The 26,229-nt window shown below is 39.0% G+C and overlaps 1 protein-coding gene across 5 annotated transcripts in view; it reads left to right on the top strand.

The window, feature by feature from the left end:
• The first annotated feature begins 1,637 nt into the window (after window positions 1-1,637).
• Window positions 1,638-26,229, top strand: part of KTN1 (kinectin 1) — a 118,378-nt gene continuing 93,786 nt past the window's right edge. For 3 of the 5 annotated variants that reach the window (XM_029237040.1, XM_029237038.1, XM_029237037.1), the window contains exon 1: window positions 1,665-1,773. The gene's annotated coding sequence lies outside the window, so the exon portion shown is untranslated. Of the gene's footprint in view, window positions 1,774-26,229 lie in introns of all 5 variants that reach the window. The other 2 variants (XM_029237042.1, XM_029237036.1) reach the window with 1 other exon arrangement.

Genomic DNA, 26,229 nt, shown 5'->3' on the forward strand with positions numbered 1-26,229 from the left:
TACGCTTTTTTTGTTTCAAACTATGGAACACAAAAATAAGTGATCCCTGACCATAAGAAGTGGTATATTTAGGGTAAACATGTCCCTAAGTTCCATCCACTTCTTGTCTTATGTACAAATGTACCTAAAAATTACTGTTTCTAAAATGACATTGAGGTTTTACTGAAATCATAAAAATGATAGAATTTTAAAATTCTAACCTAAAATCTGCTTTAGTACCAACCAGAGGAAATTAGATGGTTGTTTGTAGGCTAATCAAGAGTCCTTAAACTCCTCTATAGGAATGATACATTTCCCCTCTTTGTATTAAGAGACTAATGGCTACCCTCTTCAGTGAAGCTGGATCCTTTATCACAGGCTCAGGAGACAGCCAGAGGTTTAGAGATAGATTGCTTTGAGGGCACTGGAACCGCTGAGGTGCTGAGTAACCCTACTGAGAAAGAAAAAAGAGGGTGGCGCTTCTGGAGTTAAAATAAGACAGAATGCATCACTGGAGAACACAGTGGCTGAAGACTGGCAGAATTCTCAACATCTCAGGCTACCACATACTGTTCAGTTTTCATGTGTACTTTGGAGGTGCTCTAGAAAGCTCTAACAAAAAATAATTAGAATTCAGATGTACAGTACTTTTTTAGCCAGCCCACATAAAGGTGACCCTGGTGGTGCAGGAACTGTTCTGACGTTCATTACTTAAAAATTGGTCTTGTTCCCCTTTGTCAGTATGTAGCGGGAGGTGTTAGTGATGAGTCCTAATTTTATGTGTCTCTATCTACCTTCTAAAAGGTTTTGAATTATTTTGAGCTCTCATAACATTTGAGGAGAGCCTGTAGGTGTTTTGTATATGTTCTGGACAATGCCTAGCATTCTGCGAGAGATTGATAAGCAGTAAGTAATAAACACATCTCGTTTGCCAGTGGACCAGGAAGATAGCTATCATTCTTTTAGCAAAGAGCAAACTAATAAGCAGGGATTCTGGCCAACTTTTCCTTCCCTCTGCAGCTTACAGTTATTTACTCGGGCTTAATGAATGGCCATCGGCTGGCAGACACAACAGCTTCACAATATTTGCACACAATTTATTTGGGTCCGTTTAAAATTTCTCTCTCTCTTTGGCTCCAGGGATGCCCAAAGGAGAATTCAGAGAGAAACTCTGGAGACAGAGGAACGGATGATTTCGTTTTCTAGTGATAAAAAAATCCATATATACACTAATATGTATAAAATGGATAACTAATAAGAACCTGCTGTATAAAAAAATAAAATAAAATTCAAAAATTCAAAGAAAGAAAATCATAAAGAAGAGAAAAAAAAAAAAATCCAGTCTGAGGGGCCAGGTTGGAGGGCCATGCAAGACGAAACCAGCTTTGGGGGAAGGACAGAGAGAGAGAGAGAGCAGGGCCCCCGGACGAAGGGAACTCCGCTGCGCCTCGAGCCCCAGAGCTCCCACCTTCCACCTAGCTGCGGGACGTCATATCGGGAGGAAAGCCCCAGAATCCCGAGACCGCCGAACGCTGGGACTTACCCGAGCGCGCGGGAGAGCGCGCGGGGGCCGAAGCGGCGGCGCCTGTTCCTTTAAGGGGCCGGTCTCCGGGCACTGCCGGCCCAGACGCCGGGACGTGCCGGGGCCGCCCCGCCCCGAAACCGCCCGTTTCCTGCCGGGCGGCGCGACGGCGCCTGAGGTACTGCGGCGGCGGCGGCCGCTTGGAGCTGGCGGCTCGGGCTGTACTGCCGGCGCCGCCGCGTCTTTCTGGTATCCTTCCCCGGCCGCGCAGGGTAAGGGAGAGCGGGCCGCGCCGGGCCCAGGCTCCGGCCGCGGGGACCGCGGAGAGGGGAGGGTTGCGCCGGCCGCGGGGTCCCAGGCAGACGGGAGGGCCGCGTGGGGCGCGGGGGGGCGGTGCGGCCGTGGGGCCGGGACACCGCCTGCCGCCGGCCCCGCCGGGTAGGCCTCGGGCGCCGGGTCGCCGCCGCAGGGCTCCTGCTTGGGCCGGGCCACCGAGGCTGGCGGGCTCCGAGCGGCCTCGCCGCCTCGCCGGGCCGCCGCGGGCCCGACCCCGGTTCCGCTGCGGCGTCTCGTCCGAGGACGTCTCCCGAGGGTGAGGTCGGCCGGAGAGGGCCTTGGGGTGACCGAGACACCTATTTTTAGTTGGGCGTGAGGGCCCCCGGGAGGGAAGGCGGATTACCGTATCCTCGGCCGGGGGACTGAGGGAGCGCGTCCCCGGAGGCCTCCCTGGGCGGGAGCTGGGCCACGCTTACGCCATGCTGGAATTTCTAGCTCTCGCCGCTCTCGGGGTACTTGGTGAAGCGGCTTTCGGCCCTTCCAGTGCCCCCTTCCGCCGCCCTGTGCTCGCCCCCGGGTCCTAGAGAGGGGCGGTTGGCCATGGGAAAGCAGCTTGAGGGCAGAGTTTGGAAAAATCTGTGGACCGCCCTCGAGACGGGGGAAGTTATCCTTCCTCTCCCTGAGGGGTGTGTCTTCCTTACTGATTCCCCCTCCCCCCTTCAGTTTCCAACAACGAGATTTTTGGCGTTGGGGACCTCGGCAGAAAACCCAGCCGGCAGCCTAGAAAAGTTGTACGGTAATCCGACAACTGGTGTGGCATGTGCAGCACCGCGCGTCGGTCGTGAGGCAGCATGTGTACCGGAGACCGGCATCCCCAGACGCGGGGAGCGGCATCCTAACCTCGGCCAGCTGCACCCTGATTAGGTTCAAGAGCGGGCTGTTTAATCTTAGCTCTTCCTTGTGGGAGGAAGCAGGAATCTAAATTCATGGTTGCGCCTATTCCAGAAAAGGATTTCTTAGCAGGTATCTGAATAAGCACTGCTTAAAAAGCTGCAGTTGAAGTTAACTGTTCAAAGTTGTGCTTTTTTTGAGACGCTTTGTGGAAACCCTTGAGAAATTTAGACACCCGTAGCCTGCTAAAGGTAAACACCTTGGGGTGAACTAAGCATTCTTAATTGTGTAGGAATTGTCTTAAAGTTTGAATTCTTGGTTAATTAGGTTGCACTTCTCCTTACCTCACCTAGCAGGTGAATGGCATCACTGTCTCCAGTCTGGCTAAAGTAGTTGCTGATGAGACTGTTATTATTGTCCCAAGAATAACACTGGAGTACTCTTGAATTGCTCTGTGTTTTGGGTAGACATACCTTGCTATAAATACTTTCATATTTAATGTGTTCTCTGATAAACAAGCCCCCGCCCCCGACTCCCCACATTATCTTGTTTAGGGATCTAACAAGAAATAACTGGGTTTATTGTTTGTAGATTCTAAGGAAAATTCATTAATTCATCCCTCCTACCCTCCCCCCAACATTGAGTTAGAAATCTCTTCTAATTTTGCAGCCTTAGCAGTGTAACCAGCTCTGTCAGGTGCACTTGGAGAGTGAAGTGTTCTATTTACCTTTGTGAGATTCATACTGAAACTTAAAATATAACAAAGCCTGATGAAATTTTTTCTTAAAAATATTAAACACTTTAAAATTATAAAGGGTATTGAGTATCATATAACCCTTTCTTGATGGCTCAGGGTCAACATGAAGAGCCATTAATTTATGAATTTGTTTCCAGTTTAGTATTTTCTGTATCCTCCTTTAATATCATAGTCTCTTGTGTTTGATGCAAGTGTTTTCATCTGTCTCTCACTCCAAGCCTCCTTCCAGTTTGTAGGCTTTAACCTGCTTTTAGTAGGGAGAACATTTTAATAATTAGATGTTAAAGGACAGCCAGTATGACTTTTATATTTTATTATTATTATTATTTTTTTTGTGGTACACGGGCCTCTCACTGTTTGGGCCTCTCCCGTTGCAGAGCACAGGCTCCGGACGCGCAGGCTCAGCGGCCATGGCTCACGGGCCTAGCCGCTCCGCGGCATGTGGGATCTTCCCAGACCGGGGCACGAATCCGTGTCCCCTGCATCGGCAGGCGGACTCTCAACCACTGCGCCACCAGGGAAGCCCCAGTATGACTTTTATAAAGGGCCTGAGAAGTGAAGGCTTTTTTGAGGCTTAACTTTAAAGGACTTGTGTTAAGATTGATACTGTTGGGAACTTATCTTGAATTTTACTTGAAATGTATGGAAGGTATATTTTTAATTGCATACTTATAATTTTTTATAGCAAAGAAAGTTTTAATCTAAAAGATCTCACAATACTTTGTAAAAAATTTAAGTTGTTAATAAACATAATGGTATGGGTTTCTTAGGAATCTGACCTAATGTGTAAAAAGGAAATGAAGAGAGACTGTGCTTTTCAAGAACATTCGAACGTTTGAGGATAACATCTTATAAGCTGCTTTTTCTGTGTACTGTTTATGTTTTTAGTTATTTTGAAGGTAAATCCAGAGGATACTTAGAGGCTAGAAGCAAGTAATTGTTTCTTTAGAAATGATCACTTTTATGCATAAATAAAGTTGAGTTTCATTGCTTCCTCTTTCAGTTTTTGTGAACATGACTTTGGGTGTTCTGATCATAAAAGTGTAGTTTATGTACAAAGCACAGGTTAAACATTGGTTTAGATAAGAATGTAAGCTATTTTTTTCTGTAAACAGAAAATTAAACAGAAAGAGGAAAAGCCTTTAGTACCATAACTAAGGAGTTTGATTTAACTTAACCTTCTGTATGTGAGCTCTAGAAAGAGAAAAGTAATGACAGTTTATAACTGTTTGCATGCCAGGGTGTTTAATTGGTGTTTAAATGGTTTTTTTGGTCTTTGAGTTTGATTGCAGTGTTATTTAGGCTTTTAAAATTAATTTTTAAAATGGTATACGTTTTTAATTGGTTTTATCTTAAAAAGATAAAATAGGCAAAATAGTATACTTTTAGTACTAAGAATAGTTTTAGTAATGACTCCAGTAGGAAATCTAATATTCCTAGGAAATGTGTAAGAAGTGACCTCCTTTTAAAAAAGTTGTGCTTTAGTATTTCACCTATCACCTTAACTACTACAGGCTGATTAAGAACTTCTAACCTCAAGTCTAGTTTCAGCAAAGTGATTTGTACACTAAGTGGAACTTAAATGAATTGTTTATACTCCCCTCCTTCCAGGACATTGCTTTTTGGGTTTCTCTTCTCACTAATTGCTCTGCTCATTCTGTGTTTATGATTCGTTCTCATTCTTGAAGTGCTCAATCCTTGGTTCACTTTTCTTTTTATACTCCTCTGGTGATTTCATCCAGTGTCATGGCTTTAAATACCTATATGCTGATGGCTTCCATTTTTATATCTACAGCCCAGATTTACCTCCTGTATTCTGTACGACCTGTTCTGAATTTCTGTTTGGATGTAAAGTAGTAAACTCAAACTAAAATTCCATGTTCCTCTTTAAACCTGCTGTAGGGGCAGGCTGATCCATCTTATTAGATGGCAGCTCTATCCAGTATTCAGGTGAAAAGAAAAATGGAGTCATCCCTGACTTATCTCACTCATACTTGGCATTCTTGGCTCAATCTTACCTTGAAAATATATCCAGAATCAAATCACTTCTTACCACCTCCATTGCTCATTAGGCTAGTCCAAACCAATCTTCTCTCTCTTGCCTAGATTTCTGCAGTTAACCTCTAATGGGTTTCTCTGCTTCTATCCTAGCTCTCTACAGTCTTTTTCAACAGAGCAACCAGATCATACCACTTCTTTCCTCAGAACCCTGCAGTGACTTCCCATATGCAGAGTAAAATCCAAAGTACTTATGGTCTACAAGGTCTTACAGAATCTGGATACTCCTACTCTCCCCATCCTCCCTTACCTCTCCTAAGTTAGCTACTACTCTACCTCTTGCTTATTTCAGCTGTCTTAGAGCCTTTACACTGGCTGTTACCCCTTCTTAGTCATTCTTTCTGTAAGGTATCTACATGACTGATTGCCTTGTCTCCTTCAAGTCCTTGCTCTTGAAATGTTTTTCAAAACGATCTGCCGTCTATTTAAAGCTGCACTTCCCTACTTATGATCTCTGTACCCTGTTCTGTTTTACATAACAATTGTCACCTTTCAACAAACTATATAATTTCCTTGTTGATCCTGTTTATTATCTCTTCTCTCTGCCCCCAGATGTACGCTATAACGTAACCTATGAGGACAGGGCTTTTTGTCTCCTTTTGTTTATTGATGGATTCTAAGGGTTTAGGGCAGTGCTTGGCACATAACAGGTGCTCAATAAAGATTTATTAAAGATGTGTTCATTACAAGTGAATTAAAATCTTTATCCTACAGTTTTTTTTTTTTTTATTGTGATGCATACCTCATTTTTGGACGCATGTAGTTTTCAGTTTGCTCCTTTCCTAGGAACAGTCAGAGAGCAGAAGAAAAGTGGCAGGGAACCTTTGGGAACCCCTTGGTGGAGGGAGTGATGTTTAAATGTGGCGGAGACCGTCTTACCTGTCTCACGCGATTAGGACTATTAGTTAGGTAATATAAAAAGTTGGTTAAAGCAAGAACTCGAGGTATCTGTGCACTTCGTTTTAATTTTAAGCATTTACTTACTTTTATTTGCCTCTCTCTTTTTTTTTTTTTTTTTTTTTTTTTTTTTTTTGCCGGGCCTCTCACGGTTGTGGCCTCTCCTGTTGCAGAGCACAGGCTCCAGACGCGCAGGCTCAGCGGCCATGGCTCACGGGGCCCAGCCGCTCTGCGGCATGTGGAATCTTCCCGGACTGGGGCACGAACCCGTGTCCCCTGCATCGGCAGGCGGACTCTCAACCACTGCACCACCAGGGAAGCCCTTGCCTCTCTTTTTTATTTGGATCAATCTCTTGTCTTTGAGTAGGGGGTCTCCTGATCTTTTTTCTATACATCATTCCTTAAAAGCGTAATTTCTAGTATTGCTTTTTTTTAGTGTAATGAAACATTCGAATTCAAAATCATTCTAGATTTTTCCAATCCTTATCAAGGCCTTCCAAAGGATTTAACTTAGTTTTCGTAGAAATAACAGCTTTGTCTTTATTCTGTCATTTAATCGATTTATAGAAATAAGCAAATGTGTAGGTGAGTAGGTTGCTAGCCAGAAGCATTTAGCTTTCTGTAGACACTAGCCCATGTATTTTTAACCAAGGGGAGAAATGTCGTTTAATCCAGTGAGAGGTCCTTTAAGATAGCTTCCATATTGAATAGTTTTCATGGGGGCCATAGGATCCTAGCTGCCTGCCATTACTAGAGGAGAATGTCATTTATCCACATTTCTTTATTTTTGGTTCTGAGTGACATCTGCAATTAGTTATCAGAACTTATATGACTTTTAGTAATTACATTGTCTGTCAGGAGACCTGATGTTATGCTACATTCTTACTGGAAAATGTGGGATGATCATTATTTACTCTTACACATGAGTCATTTAAGCTGCTAAGGGAACAGTCTGGTCTGGAAGTCAGTAGTTAGGAGATCTGCAGGTCTTAGACCTTATTAATTCTAAGGTTTGTGCAAATTTCTTATTGCTCAGTTATTGTATAATGTGTGGTGTAAGTGGAAAGAGTGTGGGTGCTAGGGAGTCTGAAGAACTTGGGTTTGAATTTGGCTTTGCTAGTTAATACCACTTACTGTATGTGTGGATTTACTTGCAGGAAACTCATTTGCCTTGCTTATATTATCTTAGTAGTTGCTACATAAGTGATAGCTAACATTAGAGTGCTTATTTGTTGTAAGGCTTTGTAAATACTTTATGTGTAGTATCATATTTATCCTCTCTGCAACCTTATGAGATAGATAGTATTTGGTGGAAACGAGGGAGGCAAGTTAAATAATTTGTCCAAAGACACAGAGCAAATAAAAGGAGGAACCTGAATTTGAACTAGATATTCTGACTCTAGAGCCCATTCTCATACATTGAGTTGTTTCGTAGAATGCTTTCTGAAAAAAAGAGTAAGGCACTTGTCCATGTGCAATTGTCTGATGTTAGGTGTTAGAAAGCTACATTAAGGTTATAAAGATTTCTTTCCCCTGGAGTTAGAGGATTAACTCTTAAAGCTAGTGACTTAAATTTGAGAACTTAAAGTTTTCCAAGGAGAGAAAATAGTAAAAGCCATTTAAAACCAAATGCTATAAAGTGTTTTATAGAGAAAGCAATAGGTAGACTATGATCTTTTTAATTTACAAGAAAATTTTTCAGTCTTAATTCCTGTGTATCTGCGTTATGAGTTTTACTGCCGTGTGATCTTGTAGGCATTGCTCAGTGGTTATTTCAGAAAGGCCAACCCTGATTACCAGAATGAATGTTCTCTTTATTCTTTGTCTCAGCCTTATTTTTCTTCACTTCATGATCAGTTATTACCTAACATTATAATATATGCTTGTTTATTTATATGCTTGATATCTGTTTCACCTCTAAGAATATAAGCACTATGAGGCGGGAACTTTCTTGCTCACCACTGTGAACTATATTTCTCGCACTTAGGTAGTGCTCAGTTTAATGAATGAATCAATTGCCTGATGTTTGAAAATGATTGGGACTCATTGAGCCTTCTGCTTTACTTGTCATTTTTTTTTTCAAATATGGATACTTTAATAGGAAATATTATATAATTATTTCAGGTCACAGTTTTCATTTTTTTGAAAAAGTACTTCATAATTTAACTATAAATTACCTACATGGCAATTACATAAGTGAGGAGCTAGATATATCACGTATTTTAAGGAACTCTCCATATCTAGCCATATTTAAATGACAGATCTGGAGTAAGAAATAATGATTAAAAAAAGCATTGTCCAAATACAAAAAGGCATGTAGTACGTTCCTTTAAGGCTTAAATAATGACTTAGGAAAGTCGTATCATTCCTTTCAGACACCACTGATTAAACAGATCATGAGAAAGTCAAACTAATAATGTTAAAATTTGCATGTATTCGAACAAACAAACTTGAGGCTAGAATTTGAATCTTCTTGACTTGGATTACTGCTAATTTTGCCAGTTGCTTTACTTGTCATTTGTGCCATCTGCCTTCTCCATTAGCATGGCTAGTTGATTTACGTGCAATGCCATGGAAAGTGAGACTTCAAGAATAAGGGTTTCAGGTTTACTCTTGGGAGTGGGATGGCAAACAAAATTTAATGCACGAATTTCAGCCAAAGTACTTCTTAGTACTAGTTAATCTTTTTGATCAGCAATGTAAGTGTTCTGAGTCAAATATATACATAAATTATTTAGTGATTGCATATGTTTACATCTGGTTACCTTTGAAGTAAATTTGAACAAGCTAGGCTGTACTTTGAAAGCTCTCCAGTGTTCTGAATGCTATGTTGTTGAACATTTAAAGTGTTTCCTTAAATTTTTTAAAAAATAAATTTATTTTTATTTATTTATTTTTGGCTGCATTGGGTCTTTGTTGCTGTGCGCGGGCTTTCTCTAGTTGCGGCAAGCGGGGGCTACTCTTCGTGCGGTGCTTGGGCTTCTTATTGCAGTGGCTTCTTTTGTTGCGGAGCACGGGCTCTAGGCGTGGGGGCTTCATTAGTTGTGGCACACGGGCTCAGTAGTTGTGGCTCGTGGGCTTAGTTGCTCCGTGGCATGTGGGATCTTCCCGGACCAGGACTTGAACCCATGTCCCCTGAGTTGGCAGGCAGATTCTTAACCACTGTGCCACCAGGGAAGTCCTTTAAATTTTTAATATCCATGCACAGGTTGAATTCATTTGTGTGCTTTTGGCCTGTACTTGATTAGTTTATTGGGAAGTCATGTTCATTTGAAATGTGTTCCATAATTATTTTACATAGTTTTCCTAACCTGGATATCTCAGGTTGGCTGAACATGATTTCTGTGAAGTGAATTTCTCAAGCTTCTCATATGATTTGGTATTTTCATTTCCGGGTATAGTTTCAGTTACTGTGGTGTATAATCCCTTTTGGTATCTTTTTTTTTTTCTGTTTTGTTTTTGAACACTGTAAACGGGATCCTTCTGTATGAGTTTATTTGCAACTTCCTTTTTCTCCTCAACTTTATTGTCCAAATATTCTTCCACCATCTTGTATATAGCTCTAATTCATTCACTTTCACTTCTACCTGGAATTTCATTGTATGTATATTTGCCACCTTGTTTATTATCTGTTGATGGGCACTTGGGTAGTTTCCAGTTTTCTTTTGCTATTATAAACAGTTCTGCTATGAATACCTTGTATAGGTCTCTTGGTGCACTTGCATCCCTACTGTCTCTAGTATCGTGTTTTAAAAAACTTTTTTGTTACTACTTGCAATAAGAAATAAATTTTACGTTATGAGACTCAATACATTATCAGATGTATACATATGTAACAAAGTTTCTTGGGAAAAAAACCTCATTTGATACTTGTTTGTTTCATTAAGAATAGGAAAGCTAATCAAGACCCACTGAGTTGATTTTTGCTACCCACTAATGTTGAGATTTGCAGTTTGAGTAAATTGTGTCGGACCTTATACCTAGATAGGAGTGGAATTGCTGAATTTTAGGAGAGGTACATTTTCAGCCTTACTGTGGGTAGCGCTGTGTTGTTTTCCAATATAATTGTACCAGTTTATTCTCCTCACTAGTGTATACATGTGATGGCTCCACATTCTGGTCTATACAGTTGACCCTTGAAAAACTCGGTGGGGTTCGGGATGTTGACCTCTGTGCAGTTGAAATTCTGCCTATAATTTATAGTTGGCCCGCCATATCTACCCTGTTCCTCTCAATCCATGGTTTGGCATCCACAGATTAAACTAACTGCACGTTGTATAGTACTGTAGTATTTACTATTGAAAAAAATCTGTATATAAGACCCTCACATTTCACTCCCATGTTGTTCAAAGGTCTACTGTACTTGATGTTGGTAAATACTAAAGTTAGACAGCTTGTTGGGTTGAATTGATATCTCGTAGTTTGTGCATTTTTGCTTACTGAGGGGAGATGTCTTTTCAAATGTTTCCTGGCCATTTTTGTTTCCTTTTCTCAGAAATGACTGTTGGGTTTGTTTTTCTTTTTGATAGGAGTTCTTTATATGTTCTGAATACTAATTCTCTGCGGATCATGTATCACAAATGTCTTCCCATTTTGTGGCTTGTCGTTTTCACTTTTGTATGGTTTCTTTGTTAATAAAAGTTAAACATTTAAATTTAGTTGAATTTCTCAGGGTTTCCCTTTTATGGTTTGTACTTCGTGTCTTGTTTAAGAAATCCTTTCCTACCTCAAGGTTATAAAGGTATTCTTTCTTGCATGTTGTGGTATAAAGTTCAATGTTGCCTTTCACAACTGTTTTCCCAGGAATTGATTTTTGTTTCTTCCCTTCTATGCTGCTGTTTTCTTTTCTCCAAAGTTCCACTACTTAGCATTTCAGTTTTTTTTTTAAGGACTAAAATGTGTGAATTTAGTAGATACTTTGAAATAAATCTTTTGAGTTATTAGTATTATGTATTGTCCACACCTTGCTTTTAGAGTCATAGGTAAGTAATTATGTTAAGAATGTTAAGGTATGGATAGTTATCTAGTAAACTTGGAAGTCTTCACTCTCCCCCAATGCCCATATGACATTATAGATTTGTAAATAATCAGGGAAGTCAAGTCAGTGTTTGCATGTGGTTTTCTTAAGTTGTTATGGACATTTGTTGTGAAGTAGTCTGGTTAGTTATTTTCTTAAAGTTGCAGCTCTTTGTGCTTGGTATTTTGCAGTTTTACCGTAGTGCACTGTGACTGTGGACCTGTTTCTCTATATCCAACTAATACTCAGAGTATACATATAATCTGAGGAATCAGATCTTTCTTCAGTTTTGGAAAATTCTCAGCTATTTAAATATTGCTTCTTTTATTTTTACTTTTCTTCTCTTTTGGTAGACCTGTGTTGGAGTTTTTTATTCTCTGTGTATTTTAATTGCTCTTTCAGTTTTTTAAAAAAAATTTTTCTATGCCTTATACCAGGTGAATTTGGTACAGTGTAGCAATTTACTTTTTTCCTCTGCTATGGTCCAGCCTAGAGTTTATTCTGCCTATTGAGTCTACATGCTAGTATTTACAATTTTCATTTCTTTTTTTTTTTTTTTTTTTTTTTTCATTTTTTCTTCTCGGTGGCGGGCCTCTCCCGTTGCGGAGCGCAGGCTCAGCGGCCATGGCTCACGGGCCCAGCCGCTCTGCAGCATGTGGGATCCTCCCGGACCGGGGCACGAACCCACGTCCCCTGCATCGGCAGGCGGACTCTCAACCACTGCGCCACCAGGGAAGCCCATACAATTTTCATTTCTTAGATTTGAAATTGCTTTTTCATATATACCTGCCTGTTTCAGTTCTCTGTTTTTGTTTTATAACCGTTGTGCTATTTTATGAAAAGATTCCTTTATCTCTCGGACATCTTCAACATGTTCAAATTTAAAAATTTTTGTCAGGGCTTCCCTGGTGGCACAGTCGTTAAGAATCCATCTGCCAATGCAGGGGACATGGGTTCGATCCCTGGTCTGGGAAGATCCCACATGCTGCGGAGCAACTAATCCCGTGTGCCACAGCTGCTGAGCCTGTGCTCTAGAGCCTGTGAGCCACAACTACTGAGCCCACGCGCCACAACTACTGAAGCCCACGTGCCTAGAGCCTGTGCTCCACAACAAGAGAAGCCACTGCAATGAGAAGCCCGTGCACTGCAACAAGGAGTGGCCCCACTCTCGCAACCAGAGAAAAGCCCATGTGCAGCAACGAAGACACAATGCAGCCAAAAATAAAATAAAATAGGGCTTCCCTGGTGGCACAGTGGTTGAGAGTCCGCCTGCCGATGCAGGGGACATGGGTTCGTACCCCGGTCCGGAAAGATCCCACATGCTGCGGAGCGGCTAGGCCCATGAGCCATGGCCGCTGAGCCTGCGTGTCTGGAGCCTGTGGTCCGCAACGGGAGAGGCCACAACAGTGAGAGGCCTGTGTACCGCAAAAAAATAAATAAATTAATTAAAAAATTTTTTTTGTCAGACTGTTTCATAAAACTAATACCATCTGGTGTGAATTCATGTTTTTATTGGTTTTTTTTTCTTCCTCATCATTAGATTTCTTCCTATGTTTTGGATTATTGGTTTATTAAGTTCATTTTAAGTGGAGTTTTTTTTTTTTTTTACGCTTTTCTAAGTTATCATTCCCACCCCCACCTCCAAATTATTTATTTATTTTTTAACCATTTCTGTCTGGCCCACTCTTCCTCTAGTTGCAAGCTAGGTTTATTCTGGGACAGTTAAAAGAAAAATGCAAGGTGGAAAGTGTTTCTAATGTGAAATCATGTACTGAGAAAGAGGGAGATAAGGATGTGTGTGTGTTTCTGTGCGTGTATATGTGTGTGTGTGTGTGTGTATATATATATAGAGCGAGAGAGCAAGAGCACATGCTCATGTTTAGAAGAGTATTGAATGAAATCTAAAAAAAATAACAGTTTGTTATGGGGGAGAGGAACACAGTGTAGAAAGCACTACACTATGTTCTGAATTTTCCTTTTTCTTTAGACCTGACTTTGGAGCCATGTAAATGTTTTACATAATTATTAAAAAATTTTTTTAGATCTCTAAAAATTAAAAGTAAAACAAAGTAAATGAATTTTACATGTATTCACTTGGTGGATACCAGAGTAAAACTACGCCAAGTGACTTTAAAAGACAGTGACTTGACTCACTGATGATATTCCCCCTGAAATAGACCCTGGGAAGAGAGTGCAGGAAGGATGGCAAAGAAGGAAAACAAGTCTTGAACTATTATAATTTTGGTGGCAATGTATACATTGTATTTCAGTACTGTGTAATGTGTGTATTGTGGGCTAATTGAAATGAGTGAATATATTGGTTTTGTTGAAAACAAACTTTTAGCATTATTTAAAGAAGATGTAGTTTTTTTTTTTAATACTTATGATGTGGAGCATTTTTTAAAGGCTTTATTGAATTTGTTACAATATTGCTTCTGTTTTATGTTTTCGTTTTTTGGCTACAAGGCATGTGGGATCTCAGCTCCCCGACTAGGGGTCAGACCCGCACCCCCTGCATTAGAAGGCGAAGGCTTAACCACTGGACTGCCAGGGAAATCCCCCCCTTTTTTTTTTTTTTTGCGTTACGCGGGCCTCTCTCACTGTTGTGGCCTCTCCCGTTGCGGAGCACAGGCTACGGACGCGCAGGCTCAGCGGCCATGGCTCACGGGCCCAGCCGCTCTGCGGCATGTGGGATCTTCCTGGACCAGGGCACGAGCCCGTGTCCCGTGCATCGGCAGGCGGACTCTCAACCACTGCGCCACCAGGGAAGCCCCCAAAACCCTATAGTACTAAATTTGAGTAGACGCCTCTGTATGCACTCATGCAGTAATTTAACTTATTGAAATGTATGCATTTTCTGGCCCTGTTGACTTAAAAGGCCTAGAAACAGTGACCAATTCAATAATAGCACTCTTGATGCTCACATTGTGGTCTTTAAATACCTTTTCACAATAAAAGTAAACTAGTGCTCAGAATGGGCATTTTCCAAGTCTGAGGCAGGAAATGTAGGAGATGAGCCTGCATATATTAATTATCAATAGTACCACAAGCTCAGAGGCTTGCAATGACACACATTTGCACCACCCCGTTAACTGGGTCCTCTGCTACAGGGTTTCACAAAACTGCTATTATGGTGTTGTCCATGGCAGGGGTCTCATCTGAAGTTCAGCTGGGGAAAGATCTGCTTCCAAGTTCATGTGGTTGTTGGCAGCATTCAGTTCCTGGGAGGGTGCCCAACTGAAAGCCTTAGTTTCTTGTTGGCTGTTGTCTGGGAGGCTGTTCTTAGGTCCTTGCCTCATGACCCTCTCCATAGGCAGCTTACAACATGGCAGCTGCTTTCTTCAAAGCCAATAAGGGAGAGAAAGAGTGACCTATTAACAGGGGTTACAGTCTTATGTAATATAATTATGTAATCATTTTTAACATTCTGTCACCTTTGTCATATTTTACTGATTAGAAGCAAGTCACAGGTCCCACTCATACTTAATGGAGGGGATTGTACAAAGGTGAGAATGCCAGGAGAGCAACTCGAGTTTCTTTTTTTTTTTTTCCTAGAATGTCTTGTCAGAAAGCAGTAGAGCAACTAAAAACTATGAAGGTAGTGTCAAAACAACCTAGGAGCCATCCTGAATAAGATCCCATTGGTCAAAAGGGGGACAATTTCATTATATGCAGATGATATGATACTATATATAGAAAACCCTGAAGACTCCACATAAACACTATTAGAACTAATAAACGAATTCAGCAAGGTAGCAGGATACAAGATTAACGTACAGAAATTGGTTGTGTTTCTTTACACCAACAATGAAATATCAGAAAGGGAATGTAAAAAAAACAATGCTTTTAGATATCGCAGCCCCCAAAATAAAATACTTAGGAATAAGCCTCACCAAGGAGGTGAAAGACTTATATGCTGAGAACTGTAAAACATTAATAAAGGAAATTGAAGATGATGCAAAGAAATGGAAAGATACCCCATGCTCTTGGATTGGAAGAGTTAATATTGTTAAAATGGCCATACTACCCAAAGCAATCCACAGATTTAATGTGATCCCTATCAAATTACCCATGACCTTTTTCACAGAACTAGAACAAATAATTTTAAGATTCATATGGAACCATAAAAGACCAGAATTGCCAAAGCAATCCTGAAGAAAAAGAACAAATTGGGAGGCATAACCATCCCAGACTTCAGACAATACTACAAAGCATGGTACTGGCACAAAAACAGGCATATGGATCAATGGACAGAATAGAGAGCCCAGAAATAAACCCACACACCTACGATCAAATAATCTTCAACAAAGGAGGCAAGAATATACAATGGGAGGGGATTCCCTGGCGGTCCAGTGGTTAGAACTCCAGGCTTCCACTGTAGGGGGTGCAGGTTTGATCCCTGGTTGGGGAACTAAGATCTCGCATGTTGCGCGGAGCAGCCAAAAAAAAAAAAGGAATATACAATGGGAAGAAGTCTTTCCAGCAAGTGGTGTTGGAAAAGTTGGACAGCCACATGTAGATCAAAGAAGTTGTAATGTGCCCTCTCACCATACACAAAAATAAACCCAAAATGGCTTAAAGACTTAAACATAAGACATGATACCATAAAACTCCTTGAAGAGAACATAGACAAAACATTCTTCGACATAAATTGTATCAGTGTTTTCTTAGGTCAGTCTCCCAAGGCAATAGAAATAAAAGCCAAAATAAACAAATGGGACCTAATCAAACTTACAAGCTTTTGCACAGCAAAGGAAACCATAAACAAAAAGACAACCTACAGAATGGGAGAAAATGTTTGCAAATGATGCTACTGACAAGGGATTAATTTCCAAAGTATACAAACAGCTCATACAACTTGACAACAAAAAACAAACAACCCAATCGAAAAATGGGCAGAAGACTTTAATAACATTTCTCCAAAGAAGAAATACAGATGACCCATAGGCACGTGAAAAGATGCTCAACATTGCTAGTTATTAGAGAAATGCAAATCAAAACTACAATGAGGTGCCACCTCATGCCGGTCAGAATGGCCACCATTAAAAAAATCTACAAATAACAAATGCTGGAGAGGGTAGGGAGAAAAGGGAAGCTTCCTACATTGTTGGTGGGAATGTAAGTTGGTGCAGCCACTATGGAAAACAGAATGGAAGTTCTGCAGAAAACTAAAAAAAGAATTACCATATGATCCAGCAGTCCCACTCCTGGGCAGATATTCAGACAAAGCTGTAATTCAAAAAGATACAAGATACACGTGCCCCTATGTTCATAGCAGCACTATTCACAGTAGCCAAGACGTGGAAACAACGTGAATGTCTATTGACAGATGAATGGATAAAGAATAAGTGGTACATACATACAATGGAATACTACTCAGCCATAAAAAGAAGTAAATGATGCCATTTGCAGCGACATGGATGCAACTAGAGATTATCATACTAAGTGAAGTAAGTCAAAGAGAAAGACAAATACCATATGATATCGCTTATATGTGGAATCTAAAATATGACACAAATCAACCTATCTTGGGAACAGAAACAATCGGGCATGGAGAATAGACTGGTGGTTGCCAAGTGGGAGGGAGTAGGAGAGGGTTTGATTGGGAGTTTGGGATTAGCAGATGCAAACTGGTATATATAGAATGGATAAACAACAAGGTCGTGTATAGCACAGGGAGCTATATTCAATATCCTGTGGTAAACCATGATGGAAAAGAATATGAAAAAGAATGTATATATGTGTGTAACTGAGTCACTTTGCTGTACAGCAGTAATAAACACAACATTGTAATTCAGCTGTGCTTCAATAAAAAATAAATTTAAAAAAGGGACAATTTGAACATCAGTAAAGAAAATAACTAATGAATTGAAACAATTCAAGCTTGTTTAATCCTTGAGTTCGTAATGATGCTAAAACTTAAATACTTTAGTTGCTCTTGGGCTAACTCATTATTTTGACAGTTTTGATAGGTAAAGAAAAATAAGCATTTATCCTACTTTTCTTATATGAATTGGATCTCAGGGTGACCAAATAAGAGAAGTTTCTTTCTATAGATGTATTCTAATAAAAACCGATAGACTTTATTATATAGTTTTTGGCTGTGTTGGGTCTTCGTTGCTGCGCGCGGGCTTTCTCTAGTAGCTACTCTTCATTGTGCGCGGGCTTCTCATTGCGGTGGCTTCTCTTGTTGCGGAGCACAGGCTCTAGGCGTGCAGGCTTCAGTAGTTGTGGCACGTGGGCTCAGTAGTTGTGGTTCATGGGCTCTAGAATGCAGGCTCAGTAGTTGTGGCGCATGGGCTTAGTTGCTCCGCGGCATGTGGGATTTTCCTGGACTAGGGCTCGAACCTGTGTCCCTTGAATTGATAGGTGGATTCTTAACCACTGCGCCACCAGGGAAGTCTCAGTGATAGGCTTAGAATGTCACCATTTTGCATCTCCTAATGAATAATGTCTGGGCGAAGATCACCAATAGTTGGTAATATCACAAAAAGATATCCAGATACTAGATACATCGTTTTGGAAGTATGCCATGCTGTCTGTGCCTTAGTCTTGCCCTCAGGTTATAATCCTGAATCTGATCTAGCCTTTAAATTTAACTACCAATTTATAGGAAATAGAAGACAAAACAAAAACAAAACACCAAAAAAACTTGTTAATACTGTGGGGATGCCATCAACAAAATTCCTACTGAGAATCTTTACAGGACAACTGCCTGGTTTTTCCAACCCCAAATTCTAAGAATTGCAAGAAAGTGAATAATAAAAGATACAGGGATGATGAATGGAAGGAGACAAGAGATAAATACAGTAAGTCCTCTACATACGAACGAGTTCCATTCTGAGAGTGTGTTCACAAGTCTAATTTGTTCATAAGTCCAAGTTAGCCTAGGTACCCAATTAACACAATCACCTATATAATACTGTACTCTAATAGGTTTATAATACTTTTCACACAAAAAATAAAACATTTTTAATCTTGCGGTACAGTACATTGAAAAGTACAGCGGTACAGTACAACAGCTGGCATAAAGGGGCTGGCATCGAGTGAACAGGCAAGAAGAGTTACTGACTGGAGGAGGGAGAGGAGGTGGGAGATGGTAGAGCTGAAGGATCGTCAGCAATAGGAGATGGAGGGCAAGCTGCAGTTTCACTCACGCCTGATGTTGATGGAACGCACATTTGCATCTTTGAAAGCTTGCAACTCTTGAGTTTCGTATGTAGGGGATTTACTGTACATCAGTCAATACAGAATAACTCAAAAAATATTTACACAGCAGTTGGGGAAATGGGAATACTGGCTTGATATTTGATATTAAGGGATTATTGTTAATTTTAAATGTGCTGTGAGCCTGGATTTTTGTCCTCTTTCCTTTCCAGGCTCAGAGCTCCTATAAAGCTATATAGCTATAGGTAATAGGTTTTCAGCCTGATTCTTTTTTTTTTTTTAAACTTTAAAAAAAAAATTTATTTTTGGCTGCCTTGGGTCTTCGTTGCTGCATGCAGGCTTTCTCTAGTTGTAGTGAGCAGAGGCTTCTCTTCATTGCAGTGCGTGGGCTTCTCATTGCAATGGCTTCTCTTGTTGTGGAGAATGGGCTCTGGGGTGCTCGGTATTCCGTAGTTGTGGCTCGCGGGCTCTAGAGCGCAGGCTCAGTAGCTGTGGTGCACGGGCTCAGTTGCTCTGCTGTGGCATGTAGGATCTTCCCGGACCAGGGATTGAACCCGTGTCCCTTGCATTCGCAGACATATTCTTAACCACTGTGCCACCAGGGAAGTACCCAGCCTGATTTTTTTTCATACACCTTCTTTCTCCCCCCACCCCCCCACCCAAGCTGTGCAAATTCTATTCCCATACCCACCTCTTGGTGTCAAGCAGCAAACCTGGTTCTGTTCTGTTGCTGTTACCTGTGGGAGCTGAACTTCTCTGACCATTTGCCTGCTATAGTCAGTATCCAGCCATCTTTCCCATTCTTTATTCCCTGTGCTCCATTTTAGGTACTGTATGGTTTATTCTTTTGAATTTTTATTGTTTCTAGCTCAGGGACATATTTATTTTCGTTTTGGGTTCAGCCATATCTTTTTGATAATCTTATTTTTCATCCATTGTTTTTTTTTAATTGAAGTATAGTTGATTTATAATGTGTTAGTTTCTGGTGTACAGCAAAATGATTCAGTTATATACTTTTTTATATTTTTCAGTGTGGTTTATCACAGGATATTGAATATAGTTCCCTGTGCTATACAGTAGAACCTTGTTTTTTTTTTCTTTTTTATTGATGTGTAGTTGATGTACAATAAGATATAATTTACAGGTATATAATATACTGATATACAGTTGTTCTTTTTTTTCTCTCAATCCCTAACTCCCTAACTATCCCTCCCTGACACCCTTCCCCCTGGTAACCATAAGTTTGTTCTCTGAGTCTGTGAATCTGTTTCTGTTTTGTAAATAAGTTCATTCGTATCATTTTTTTTAGATTCCACATATAAGTGATATCATATGATTTCTCTTTCTCTGTATGACTTACTTCACTCAGTATGACAATCTCTAGGTCCATCCATGTTGCTGCAAATGGCATTATTTTAGTCTTTTTAATGGCTGAGTAATAGTCCATTGTATATGTGTACCACAACTTCTTTTCATTCCTCTGTCGACGGTCGTCCATGATTTTATGTGTTTGGAATAGAAGCATCCTTATTGGAAGTCTTCATCTTTTCATTTCTACCTATTATAATCTTGTTTTTGAAGCGCAACTTAGTGTATCCTGAGTGCTCTTGTTTAGTGATCTGTTCCTTTGCTCAAATCTCTCTTTTAACCTTTTTTTAAAAATTATTTTTTATTTCTATTTTTTTAATTTTGGTTATGCTGTGTGCCTTGTGGGATCTCAGTTCCCCCACCAGGGATTGAACCCGTGCCATTGTAGTGAAAGTGCTGAATCCTAACCACTAGACCACCAGGGAACTCCCTGCCCTCTTAATCTTGTTGGGTGTTTTTCAACTTTATAGAACAAGTTTGATTTTAGTATCACACTAATTTGTTATGACTACAGTCAATTAAAATCCTAAAGCCTTGAAGTATGATTCTTGTTGCTGCTAGTTCATCTCAGTCATCCTGTGTTTCTTTAGTTTGTTTTGGAGTACAGGTATCCCTTGCTAGTCCAACTCAGGCTGGGTAATTTTTTTCTTTTTTGAGGTAGCACTGGTATCCCTTGCTGTCTGAACTCTTGTTGCTTATTGTTCCAAACTTGGGAATCAAATATATGTATCCTTTGTTTAAAGACTTGAATTCATTCTTGAAAATTCTGCTAAGTGAAAAGCCATTACATGAAAACATATTTCCTTTAATTTTTTCCTACATATAAACTTTATTTTTTTAATTGAAGTATAGCTGATTTACAATGTTTCAGGTATATAGCAAAGTGCTTCAGTTATATATATATGTATTATATATTTTTGTATATATAAATTTTAAGATTCTTTTCCATTATAGGTTATTACAAGATATTGAATATAGTTCTCTGTGTTATACAGTAGGTCTTTGTTATCTGTTTTTATTAGTAGTGTGTATCTGTCAAAGCATATTTTCATTCATTTTTAATGGGAAATTATGCTGTGTTGTATCTCAACCAATTTTTACACATAGGAAAATATTAATCTAGAAATGAAGATGAGTTTATACAAGCGTAAGCAACACTTTGAAAGTAAATAAATATACTTGATCTTAAAATGTAATGTGATAGGGACTTCCCTGGTGGCTCAGTGGTTAAGAATCTGCCTGCCAATTCAGGAGACACGGGTTTGAGCCCTGGTCCGGGAAGATCCCACATGCTGCGGAGCAACTAAGCCCATGTGCCACAACTACTAAGACTGTGCTCTAGAGCCCATGAGCCACAACTACTGAGCCCGTGTGCTGCAGCTACTGAAGCCTGCATGCCTAGAGCCCGTGCTCCACAATAAGAGAAGCCACCGCAATGAGAAGCCTGTGCACCACAATGAAGAGTAGCCCCCGCTCACTGCAACTAGAGAAAGCTCGCGTGTAACAATGAAGACTCAATGCAGCCAAAAATAAATAAATTTGTTTTAAAAAAAATGTAATGTGATAAAATGAAGGTGTATTATATTATACTTGCCAAAGGAGGAAGAGAAAACTTGGTTGTGGTGGTGGTTGATGAGGTGTAATTCTTTGGAAAGTCTATTCTTATTATACCATTTTTTCCACCAATTTCAACCTTTCTGGAGCTCAGGGTTATCTTACATTCAGTCTGCACTTAAAAGTCAAATTGTGGTACAGATAAGCACTTTTAGTGGAATAAAGGCCAAACACAAGTCCTTTAAGCAATGTGGAAATAGAATACAGGCAGAAAATACTGAAGAGTTGTAGGAGATGATAGCTTTGCATCCCTCTTGCTTGGCAGTATGTGCACAAAGCACATGTTCTCAGTTCATCCAAATGTGTGCAGTACATCAATACATATGATGTGTTCCAACTGGATACCATTGTATTGATTAAATTGTTGAGTGTACCTTTAGCTGAAATTATAATGTTGAAATTTTTACTCTTCACAGAATATTTATTTTATGTGTATTTTAGGCGAATAATAACTAATGTTTATAGTAGTAGTTTGAAAAGTAGTACTTTTCAAGAGTCATTTGATGAAAACCAGTTAACTGAACGATTATATGAGGTAGGTCTGTAGATTGTAATAACATGGTATCCCTCCTTATCTGAGATAGCTATTGGAATTCCTTCTGTTCCAGCTAGGGAACTGAAAGAGTTTGGTAGCAAAGGATAAATAAAAATCTTATTTTATGAAACATTTTTAGTTGGTTTGTCCTTTGTTCTCCTGTTCTGAGTTCAGCACATCTTTGTAAACTGGCAAGCTTGTCGTATTATCAGGGTAATGGATGGATTAAAATGTGACTAAGGTCAGGCAAAGAACAGAGTCTGATACATAATAATACTCTTTCTAAACTATTAATTGGCAACTTTGGGATATGATTATTTAACCTATTAAATATTCTCTAATTTCTGCTACTCTTTGGCCATGTTTTAGTACTTACCTATCTTGTTTCCAAGGATAGCTTGTATACATTATCAAGTGTTTTGTCAAAATCAGACATTCTAATTTTCCCTAATTTAGTAAATCTTTTATTAAAAAAAAGGCATTGAAATGACTTGTTTATAGTGAATGACTTTCGATGCTCCTAAATTTTTTAGTTAGTGACATTGTCTGGATTTACACACAGTGAGTTCACCTATTTTAATTCGATTGCTTTCTGCTATTTTTAGTATATGATAGCTTTTACTTTTACTTTTTTTTTTTCCTTAACCTTTTCAGGCATCTTCTAATAGTGAGAAAGCAGAAGTCTTTCGGGGATCTTGAAATGTAGGATCCTGGCAGCTGTGTACTGTGTTGAAGGCAGTACTGTATCTATCTTTGCATGGCTCTTGAGGTTGTATAAATATGGTTTCTAAGCACAGTGTTCAGAGCAAGATGGCTGTAGGATAAGGACCTCTACTTGTGACTGTATTTCATTTTTTTCTAGCTTTATTGAGGTATAATTGACATAACATTGTGTAAGTTTATTAGCTTTGAAGTTTATAATACATTATTGTTGACTGTAATCACTGCTGTGCATTAGATCTCCAGGACTTTTTAATGTACTAGTTGCAAGTTTGTACCCTCAAAAAAAAACTCCCCAAAGCCCCAGGTAACCACCACTCTTCTCTGTTACTATGAATTCAAGATTCCACATGTGATATCATCCAGTATTTGTCTTTCTTTGTCTTATTTAGCATAATGCTCTCAAAGTCTGTCCATGATATTGCAAATGGCAGGATTTTCTTCTTTCTCATGGCCAAATAATATTCCATCGTATATATGTATCACACTTTTAAAATCTATTTATATGTCAGTGAACTCTTAGGTTGTTTCCATGTCTTGGCTGTTGTAAACAATGCTGCAGTGAACATGGATATCATGTTGGAGATATCTCTTTGAGATACTGATTTCATTTCCACTGCATATTTACCCAGTGGAATTGGGTTTGCTGGATTATATGGTAGTTCTATTTTTAATTTTTTGAGGAACCTTCATACTGTTTTCCACAGTGACTGCACCAATTTACATTCCCACCAGTGGTACACAGAGGTTGTCTTTTCTCCATATCCTTGCCAGCACTTGTTATCTCTTGTCTTTTTGATGATAGCCATTCTAACAGGTGTAAGGCGATATCTTATTGTAGTTTTGACCTTTGCATTTTCCCCATGATCAGTGATATTGAGCACCTTTTCATATACTTTTGGCCATTTGTATACCTTCTTTGGAAAAATGTCTATTTGGGTCCTTTGCCCATTTAAAAAAATATATATTTTTTGGCTTTTGAGTTGTATGAATTTCTTATATATTTTAGATATTAATCCTTTATCTGGCATATGGTTTGCAAATATTTTCTTCCATTCTGTAGATTGCGTTTTCATTTTGTTGATCATTTCTTTGCTGTGTAGAAGCTTTTTAGTTTGATGTAGTCCCACTCGTCTATTTTTGTTTTTGTTGCATATGCTTTTGGTGTCATACACTGAAAAATCACTGCCAAGGCCAATGTCAAGGAGCTTTTCCCCAGTGTTTTCTTCTAGGAGGTTTATGGTTTCAGGCCTTAACATTTATGTCTTTAATCCATTGTGAGTTAATTTTTGAGTGTTGTAAGGTAGGGGTCCAGTTTCATTCTTTTGTGTGTGAATATTCAGTTTTCCCAGCACCATTTATTAAAGAGTCTTTTCCCCATTGTGTATTCTTGGCTCCCATGTCAAATATTAGTTCACTGTATATGTGTGGATTTATTTCTGGGTTCTTGATTCTGTTCCATTGGTTTGTCTGTTTCTATGCCACTACCATACTGTTTTGATTACTATATCTTCATAGTATAATTTGAAATAAAGTGTGATTTATTTCAGCTTTTTTCTTTCTCCAGTTTGCTTTGGCTGTTTGGAGTCTTTTGTGGTTCCATATGAATTTTAGGATTGTTTTTCTTTTTCTGTAAAAAATGCTGTTGGAATTGTGATAGGGATTGCACTGAATCTGTAGCTGTATGACTTTGGGTAGTATGGACATTTAACAGTATTAAAATTCTTTTGGTACATGAACACACTATCTTTTGACACAATATCTTTCCATTTATTTGTATCATTTTCAGTTTCTTTCGTTATTGTCTTACAGTTTTCAGTGTGCAGATTTTTCACCTCTGTTGCATTTATTCCTAAGTATTGTTTTTGGTGCTATATTTTAGGTTTCTAATAACTGATCACCTTTGAGCCTCTTCAGTTATATTTCTGTTGTTTGAAAGGGAGTCTTGGCAATCACAAATTTTGAAGGCTTACTGTATTTCAATTTTGTAACTAGGTAATTTATAAACCAACTTTAAGAATGTGGGAATTCATTTGGTGAAATTCTAGAGATGAGAGTTTTTCTTGGGTATCGTTCTTAGATTAACTTCTCTCACTGTTTTTTGCTTTGGTTGCTTATTGGGAACAATATCAAGAACGGAACCAACAACCAAAAAAAAAAAATTTTTTTTTTGGTGGGGGCTGCTGTTGTAGGTTTAAATGTTAAAATACAAAGTATGTACTTATTTCCAATTAATGGTAATTTTATCAGGACTTTTTGATTTTTATTTTTCTGTTATATACTTCTTTTGCAGCTTCAAGAATATTATAATGAAGTCCATATTATGATAAAAAGTCCCTGATTTTATGTTTCACAGTACTGGTGGACACAAATGGGATTGATGTAAACTATATTTGTGAAGGTTATTTTGAAAGAAAATCCATAATCATAAGGGCTACCTGTATAAAGCTATTTATGTTAATGAAGTAAACTTTTTTTTCTTCCCAGATTCATGCTGGTTGTGTTTTAGCCAGTTAAAATCTGACAGTGCTATGTGTTGAGCACTGACTGTGTTGGGCTTGCAGGTATTTGGGAGAGAACATACAGATCAGTAGGAGAGTCATTGATTTGGCATGTTAAATTTCAGTAGTATAAAGCAAACCTTGTATAACAAGTAAGTAAAAATCTTTAGTGAATTTTTTTTAAACCATAATTTTCAAGGTACAATTTCACTAGAAGTTGTCTACATAAGATTGTGAATATAAAAGCAAGTGCTGCTTGATTTCAGTGAATGGGGATGGGAAAATTTCTTACTATTTTAAGATTCTTTAACTTCACCATGGGTTAATAATTTATTAACAGAGGTAATGTTTCAGAAAAAAATAGGAAAATGAAAATATATAAGTAGTTTCCTACCTTATTTTACTATCCTTATTTGTATATGCTTTCATTTTGAATATGTATAAGATTTTGCTGTTTATTCATAATTTTGTTCTTTGTGTAGACTTTGTGTCTCTTTGCTTTCTTTCAAATAACAGTTAGGAGTTTGTGGAGTACTGTTAAAGTAAAAATTGAAATTTAGACTGTAGAAGTGTAGAACTTGAAATGTAAACTTCAGAATAGATTGTATAGTCTTAGAAAAGATAATCAGGATTTTACTGTTATTTAATTAGTGTACTTGATTGTAAAATGCTGTGGAGTTTTGTCCTAATTTTATATAATTTTATACTTGGAAGCTCTGAACACTGTAATTGAGGGACCAGAGAGAAAATTTTTTTTAACTTTTTTTTCTTTTTAAAGAAAACACCTGACTTTGTAGGAGAGCACTATTTCTTGTCTCGTTGTTTTTTATTTATTTATTTATGGCTGGACGCGGACCTCTCACTGTTGTGGCCTCTCCCATTGCAGAGCACAGGCTCCGGACACCGTGGCCATGGCTCACAGGCCCA

Source organism: Monodon monoceros, unplaced genomic scaffold (genome assembly GCF_005190385.1).
Source record: "Monodon monoceros isolate NGI ecotype Baffin Bay Population unplaced genomic scaffold, NGI_Narwhal_1 Super_Scaffold_21, whole genome shotgun sequence".
In the NCBI taxonomy this organism is placed as follows: Eukaryota; Metazoa; Chordata; class Mammalia; order Artiodactyla; family Monodontidae; genus Monodon; species Monodon monoceros.